This window comes from Gracilinanus agilis, chromosome 1, assembly GCF_016433145.1.
Source record: "Gracilinanus agilis isolate LMUSP501 chromosome 1, AgileGrace, whole genome shotgun sequence".
Lineage (NCBI taxonomy): Eukaryota > Metazoa > Chordata > Mammalia > Didelphimorphia > Didelphidae > Gracilinanus > Gracilinanus agilis.
In genome coordinates, this window is record NC_058130.1 from 99,953,421 (window position 1) to 99,961,070 (window position 7,650).

A 7,650-nucleotide genomic window follows, 5' to 3' on the forward strand; every position below is an offset into this window, starting at 1 on the left:
AGTCATGAGCTAGACCAGGATTATATTGTAAGATCTTCCTGGAGAACTCCAGGCGGAAGCAATGAGCTGAAGAGAGATGACTCTCACGGTGTCAGGTCCCCTTGATCAAACCCAATCTATGTGAGATTAGAGTCCTTGGGGTCCTGGGCCATGGATGACAAACAGATTAATTTATATTAATTGGGGGAAATGAAGCTAAGGTCATTTGGTGAGTGTGGAAACAGGATTTCTTTTTAACTTGATAGAAGCTATCCAGTACCACGCAAGGATGTGAATATATTTTATTAAATATGATCCACGATTGCCCCTCACATGATACCTTCCAGCCAAACTGGCTGACATTCCATCTCTTGCCTCTGCACTTTTTGCACGTCTGTTATGCACTCCCTCTTCATTTTCACCTCTTGAAAGCTTGGCTCTCTTCAAGCAGGATGTTTGTACCCCTTGTGCCTTGAATCATGCCTGGCACATAAAGGCATCTGAGGAATACTTTTTGGTTGATTATCACTTTGGCAGCAGAGTGGAGGATTGCCAAGGTGGGGAGAGGATGAAGACAGAGCGTCCAATTAAGAGGAAAAAGGTATAAAGGCTTGAGCTAGGCTAGGGTGTGGAGAAAAGGGAAAGAATTCTAGACTTGTTGTGGCACAATAAACAAGGTCTGGTAGAGGGCAGAGAGAGAAACTGAAGAGATAACTGTAATTCTTGAGATTTAGAAATAAGTTCATGTACCCCAGCATTTAGCACTTTGTAGGAGCTTAATAAATGTTTATTGACTAACAGGCCAACAGCTGGGATTCTGGGAATGGTCAATATGGTTAATGAATTCGTCAGTCTCTGAATGGGATTGGAGTGGACCTGGACAAGGGGCAGATGGCATGAGGTGAGACTGGTTAAACTAAGAGAGGAAGACGAAGGCTCTTAATTTTTCCTTCCAGATAAGATTCATTCTAGAGCATCACAGCATGGTGAAGCGTGGAGGCTGGTTGTCAGAATGGCCTATGCCCACACATGCTTTCCCTCATTTTCAGGCCAGGGAACAAAAGTACTTTTTGTTTTTCCAAAGCTTGGTTTTTAGTCTTTTACCCACCTCGGGCCAGATAAGCCCCCGGGAAATTCAGTGGGCCAGTGCAAACTAAAGGCAGAGGAGGCGGGACACAGCCCGGACCCCCAGCTGCCTGACACCTGAGGTCCTGCCCAGCTTTGTCTGGTAGGCGGGGTCTGTAAGAGAAGAGGCACCATTGAGCTGTTTGGAGAGCTGGGGCGAGGGTTGGCTCCGGGGAGCATGGGCGGTGCCAACTCAGCAGGGAGAGTTGGAGAAGGGTGGGGCGGGCCAGCTTCGAAGGTAAATCCCTGTTCTTGCCAGGGAAGGGGCCCAAACAGGGTTGGAATGTGTTCCTGGGGCCCGCCTCTCTAGCTCCTGGACAACATGTAGACCATGCTTGGCAGCTAAGTCCTCACTGCCCTCTCTACATTAATGAATGCCTCTGCTCTTTCCACTTCTCCGTTTACTTTCCCCACCTCAGTTATCCCATTCATCCTCCATAAGGCTGCATGAGTTAGTGGAAAGATCTTGGATTTGAAGTCAGAGGACCTGATTTCTAATGCTAGCCCTGTTCTTATCATCCCTTGTATACCCTAGGAAAATCACTTTCCTAGGGCTCCGTTTCCTCACCTGAGAATTAGATGATTTAAGTCCCTTCCAGCTCCAATTCTTTTATCTTATGATCTTTTCCTATTCCTTCCCCAAATTACATCCTCTCATTGACCCATTTTTTGTCTCTCCTTTTCCCCAACCCTAAAATAAAGAATTCATTGACATTTCAGAAAGTTCCAGATGTTGACAAAAACCTTTTTGGTGGAGATGGTAAGAAAATGGAAACCACAGGATTATAGATTTATAGCTGGAAGCAAACTAAAAGGAGAAAGAGACACTTTAATCTGCTTCTTCAGTTTCTCTTCATTCATTTCCCACCCCTTTCATGTGAGTCCATTGCAAAGATTTATTCTTGTTTCTCTTCTCTTTTACATGTAGTCACTTGGCATTTTCATTCACTCCCATGGCTTCAATGACTAAATCTATGATATGACTCTCAAATCTCTAGCCCTGATTCCTCTGAGCTATATAGATCTACACCTCCAACTGCTTATGAGATATACAGCACCCACAATTTGGAGGTTCAGTGCACTTCACTCCTGAATTTACTGTCTTAAACCTTTAAACCTCTTTCTGACTTTACTGTTTTGATGGCTGGCATCACTTTGTTCACCCAGTGTCCTATGTCTGAAAATACGAGGTTATCTTGAGCTCATTCCATATCCAAATATTAACGAATTCTGTGACATCTCTCACATCCATACCCTTCTGTTCCACTGACTTTGTCATAGCACAGACTCTCATCACCCCAATCTCCAGCTCTATCTCTATAGCAGAACATGCCTTTTCTCTTTCCTCTCTCCGGCCAACCCAGCTTTACACCACTGCCAGATTATTTTTTTCTATTAAATAAATCTTATTGTATCACTTATTCAGAAATTTTTGGTTATTTCTTATTGCCCTTGGGTTGACATTCAGGGCTTTCTCATCTGGTACCACTCTCATCTTTCCAACTCACACTATTTCTTCCCTTTCCCATCCTCTGGGTTCCAGTCAAATTGGACAATGCTGTTCTCTAATTCAAATGGCACTTCCGGGAAGTCTTCTCTGAGCATAACCCAGTTGATAGCAATCCCAGACAGATTTCACGTATTCCTGTGTGCACTGCCACATGGGATCTTGTGTTGTTTAGCTCTGTGCAACTTTTGTGTCATATCCCCCATTATATTGTGAATTATGAAGACATGGACTGTGACTTGTTTAAACTAAATGTTCTATCTCCCAGAGCCTAGTCCAATGCTTTCCCAGGGCTTAATACTTAATTGTAGGAGAAAGGGAGAGGAGCTTCAAGGGGATGGGAGGAAAAGGGGGGAGGAGGAGGGAAGGAGGGAAAAATGGTAGAGAAGGGAGGGCAGCCCCAGGTCGGACCATGTCAATCCCCTATTCAAAAATCTTCAATGCTTCCTTATTGCCTTTTGGATAAAATGCAGACTCCGTAGCCTGGCATTTAAAGCTATCCACTAACTTGGCTTCCACCTACATTTCCAGTTATTGCACCTTGCTCCCTTCCTCCTGAGTAAAAATGGGCTTTCTTGCTGTTCCAGGAATTGGGCATGCTCTTTCTTTTCTCCATTCATAGATTTAGACTAAGGAAGGGTCTTTAGAGATCTAGTTCACTCCTCATGCCCAGAGATCTTAAGTAACTTGTCTAAGGTCACACAGCATGGTAGAGATTGAAACTGTGATCTTTGGATGCCTCTTAAACCTCTCTTTCCATCTGACCACTCTGCTAAGTTTGCACAGGTTGCCTGTTCCCCAGTTTCTGATATGTATTCCTTCCTTACCTTTACCTCATAGGACCCCCAACCTTTCTTTATGGCAGAGTTTAGGTCTTCCATCCACTCACAATCCGCTAGTCAAACTTGGCATTTACTAATTTATTCACGTAGAGGTAGTCCTCTCCCCCCCCCCCCCAAATGGGAGCAATTATTAGGCATGACTTTTTTCTTTCTTTCTCTTTCTTTCTTTTCTCTCCGTCTCTCTTTTCTTTCTTTTCTCTCTCTGTCTCTCTCTTTCTTTCTTGGTGGGGCGGAGAAAGTGGAGAGAAAGGAAAGGTAGAAGGAGTACAAGCAGGTGAGGGTGCTGGCGGAGGAAACGCGGTGGTGCTTTCCTTTGCTGCCCACCCTGCTTTCTTCTGCAGCACTTTTGGGCCTGGCTGCTGGCTAGGGAAGGGACTTGGGGGTGGGGGTGGGGGTGTCTCTGTTCCTGGGCAGCCGGGGTCTGGAGGGAGGGAGGAAAGGAAGGCGCAGAGCCCGGGGGAGGACGCGGCTTTGTCTCCATTGTTCCTGGAGGTGAAAGCGCCGGGCCGTGGGGGATGGGCGGGCGCAGTTTTCCGCCCCTTGGTCTCCGGGTAACAGCTGTGGCTTCGCGGGATCCACCTCCAGGGGCGGGGGTAGGGGAGGCCCGCGCAGCTCTGGAGCTCGTCTCAGCCCAGCTCAGCGCTGCGCAGCGCAACGCCACTCGGCTCGACTGAACTCCGTTCAGTCCCGCGCTGTGCAGCCCGGCGCTGCAGAGGAATCAGAACGCAGTCCAGCCGGGTGAGTGCATCTTTCTCTCTTTCTCTCTCTCTTTCTCTCTTAGCAGCAGGGGCCCGAGTGGCGAGTCCATGCATCCTGGGGCGGGGAGGCGGGGAATCCAAGCACCCTGGGAACTCTCCCCTGGTCACCTGGGGTGGGGAGCCGGCATCCCTCAGGATAGCTTTAGGAACAGACCACTTGGGCCGCTTTGGGTTTTCTGTTGTGCGGATCCCTCACCTGGAGGGGGAGAACGATTAATCTGGGGACTGGAGGGTGGGTAGGGGGGCTGTTTCATCGGGAGGATTTTGGACCGAACTTCTCTCGTGGAAGAAAACTTCAGGGTCGTTTTGATTGGGAGAGACGGGAGGCGGGATCGGCTCCCCCTGCACCGGAGCCGAGTGCCCCCTCCCTCCGCCCCCGGGCAGCCCCTCCTCTCCCCCACCCTCTATCCTCACCAGCCAACAGCCTTTCCCTCCCCGCCAGGACCAGATTGGGGCTTTACCTCTTGGACTCCGGGGGCGAGAATCCTGTGCTGAGGAACCCTGGAGTTGTACTACATACATCTTGGGGGGTGGAATACCGGGGAGAGGAGGTTCGAGGGTCCTGCACCTTGTCTAGCTCCTAGGAGAACTGGGAGACTGGATCTTAGCCCTACCTTTCCTGCCTCTCAGACCACAATGCCTTTAAATTCAAACACGCTCTGGATTGCGACCCTCCCCTCCGCCCCCCAAGTACATCTTGTGATCCTCTTCCCTCCTTCAGTACACACCCTAATCGGGACTCCTCCTTTAATACCTGCACTGTGGATTTTGACACTCCTTCAATTTGGACATCCTTAAGGAGACCACCCTCCCTAACTTTCCCCTCTCCGACTTCAGTACACACACTGTGGAATGACGCTCTTCAGTGAACAAACTGGATTGTGTCACCTATACTACCAAAACACATATCCTTTCCCTTCGTACATATCCTGAATTGAGACTGCCCTCTCCCCAAACCTCTGAACGCCTAGATCTGAGTGTAACCCACTCACATTCGGCTGTTAATGAATAACTGGCCTCTGTGGCCAGCTCAGAGGACGGGACGCTTTCTCCAGCCATTCCAGTGAAATCTGGTTTCTCCTGATTGTGGCTTCTGGGGAGCCAGCCAGGTGGTGGACACCTCTTTGGATACAGGCTGGGGGGGCTGGATGAGCAGGGACAAATCAACCCTGGGTCCTGATCCCTGAAGAAGGGGAATAGGTCTCCTTTGCTGAAAGGAAGCCTCTCTGCAACCCTATCTCAGCCTTTCACAACTCTTGCTGGGAATGGGGAGGAGGACTAAGCCAGGGAATGGGGGTGGGGGTAATCTGGGGGCCATAGCTCTTGGGCATCTACCTAACTGGAAGATGAAGAAGTCATACTCCCCCTGGTGGATGAGAAAGGGAGATGGTCTGAAGGAAGTCGGGGAGCCCTGGAATTGGGGATAGTCTGGTGCCAATTTTGGCATTGTTGGAAGAGAGTTTTACCCAGGATGTTGGGTGGAGGGGATATTAATAGGCCCGGTTGGAATGTGTTAGGGTTCAAGGGTAGGTAGCCTGCAGAGGCCAATTAGGAGGCAGTAGACTCTTTGAAGGAAGTTTGGGGAGACCGAAGTACCAGCACTGCTCCCAAGTCCAATTAGTGTTCAGATCTCATTAACAGACCCTGGTTCATGGTCATTAACTAGTAAAACTGTTTCAGAAGCCTCCAGAATTCTTTATTTGATCTTAGTCTTTCTTGTCTCTGCCCCTTTCATTGACCCCTACGTTATCCTCCTCTCATCTATCTCCTCTATTACTATGCTTGGCACAAATTAAGCACTTAATAAATGCCTTTTCGTTCCCATTCATTCTTCCTTGACCCTTTCCATATTAGTTTCCTCGTCCTTCAGTTTTTCCCTCTCACTGTCCCCAATACCATCTCCATGACTCTTCTTGCCTGTCTGGTTTTTGTCCATGGTGGGGAGAGGAATATGGAGTTAAGTGAGCCATGAGCCTTGGGAGGGAGCTGATGATAGAGAACAGAACAGCAGTCGTCTGTCCTCTCCAGCCCCCTTCCCCTTGAGTCACTCCATCCATGCAGACAGCTCCTGGGAATCCCTGGGGAGAGGAAAAGAGAACTGATTGGCTCTCCAGGGTCAGTAGAGGAAAGGAGGGAGGAACATAGATGATGGGAGCAGCTTTGGACCTGCCTTGCCCAGGATTCCCTCTCACCTCCCAACTCGCTTTTCCACTGGCCCTCTGTCCCCCACCCCTCATGCGCTTGGGTAAGAGACGCAACAGTTTGGGTCCTTTGGCACTCACTGTGTCACAGTTTCTTTGAGGAAGCCCCTGCCTGTTCCTTGAGCTGGCCAGCCATGACAGTTGCAACCCTCATAACGTTTCTGGATGCAGGGTGATTATCTTCTGTTATGGGTTATATTATTATGGTTTATATGGGCATCTGCCTCCACTTCCTCCAACAAACTCACTCCTTAACTGCTCCAGATGCCCATGATATCCATTTGAACAGCCTTCTTGCATTCTGGTCTGCTTCCTGCTTGGGGGTGGGGGGTGGGGAGGCATGGAATGGGGTAGCACTGGGTGGGAGAAGAAGGAAGGTGCTAGAGAAAGGAGGAGAACAACTGAGTTGGAAGGGGATGGAGACCCCAGTCCTGGGGGTTCTCTCTTTAGGTTCTTCCAATCCCCTCCCCCAGATTTTGGCCCTAGAAGTGTAACAGTCTTTGGAAGAAGCCCCCTTCTGTGCCTTTTGTTATGGAGAGGTACAATTGGGTCTTCTGAACTTGTCTATTACTAGGTCTGTGTTGTGGGCATATGCCTGTAGTCAGTGGGGGTGAGGTGGGGGGACGTGGGGGTGTGGCTCTGCCAAGATCCCTCTCCCAAGGCTGCTGTCCTCAGAGATTGCCGAAGAGGCTGTTGGAATCTGATGCTTTGGCTAAAAGAAAGTAGAAGCAAGCACTCCATCCAGACACAGACTTCCTTCCTTTCAAAGTAGGAACTTTAGACAAACTCTAGATTCTCTGGCCAGTGGCGTTTTGCAGTATTTTCTGGAGTCTGTGAGATCCTGGGAGAGAAGATATCCCTTCTTTGCCCTTTTCCCAGTCTGGATCCGAAAATGACCCAAGCCAGTGGCATGGGAATCAGGAAATTCCCTTATTCTCCCACAGTAGAATGTATGGGGTAGAGGGAAGCTTTCAGGCAGCTCCTACTCCCCCTTTTCCAGCCCTCCTACTCTCCATCCTCCCTTCAGTTCTCACCCCCACATCCTCCCTTCCATGCCACTCATTCTCCCTTGCCCCCCCCATGCTTCCCCCCCACCCGCCTAGGGCGGATAAACAAAGGCAGTGTTGTTCCCGCTCCCACAGAGCTGCCCTGTTCTCTCCACACTAAAAATGGAAACCCCCGAGCTATTTTGGGAGCAGTGCCCAGGCCGGGCCATGGCCTACTGCCTCCCCATTCCC

General features: G+C 49.5%; 1 protein-coding gene across 1 annotated transcript in view; it reads left to right on the plus strand.

Moving 5' to 3' along the window:
• The first annotated feature begins 4,156 nt into the window (after nucleotides 1-4,156).
• The window catches only part of PLXNB1 (plexin B1), a 66,025-nt gene continuing 62,531 nt past the window's right edge, over nucleotides 4,157-7,650 (plus strand). The window contains exon 1 of the mRNA XM_044684656.1: nucleotides 4,157-4,191. The gene's annotated coding sequence lies outside the window, so the exon portion shown is untranslated. The remainder of the gene's footprint in view (nucleotides 4,192-7,650) is intronic.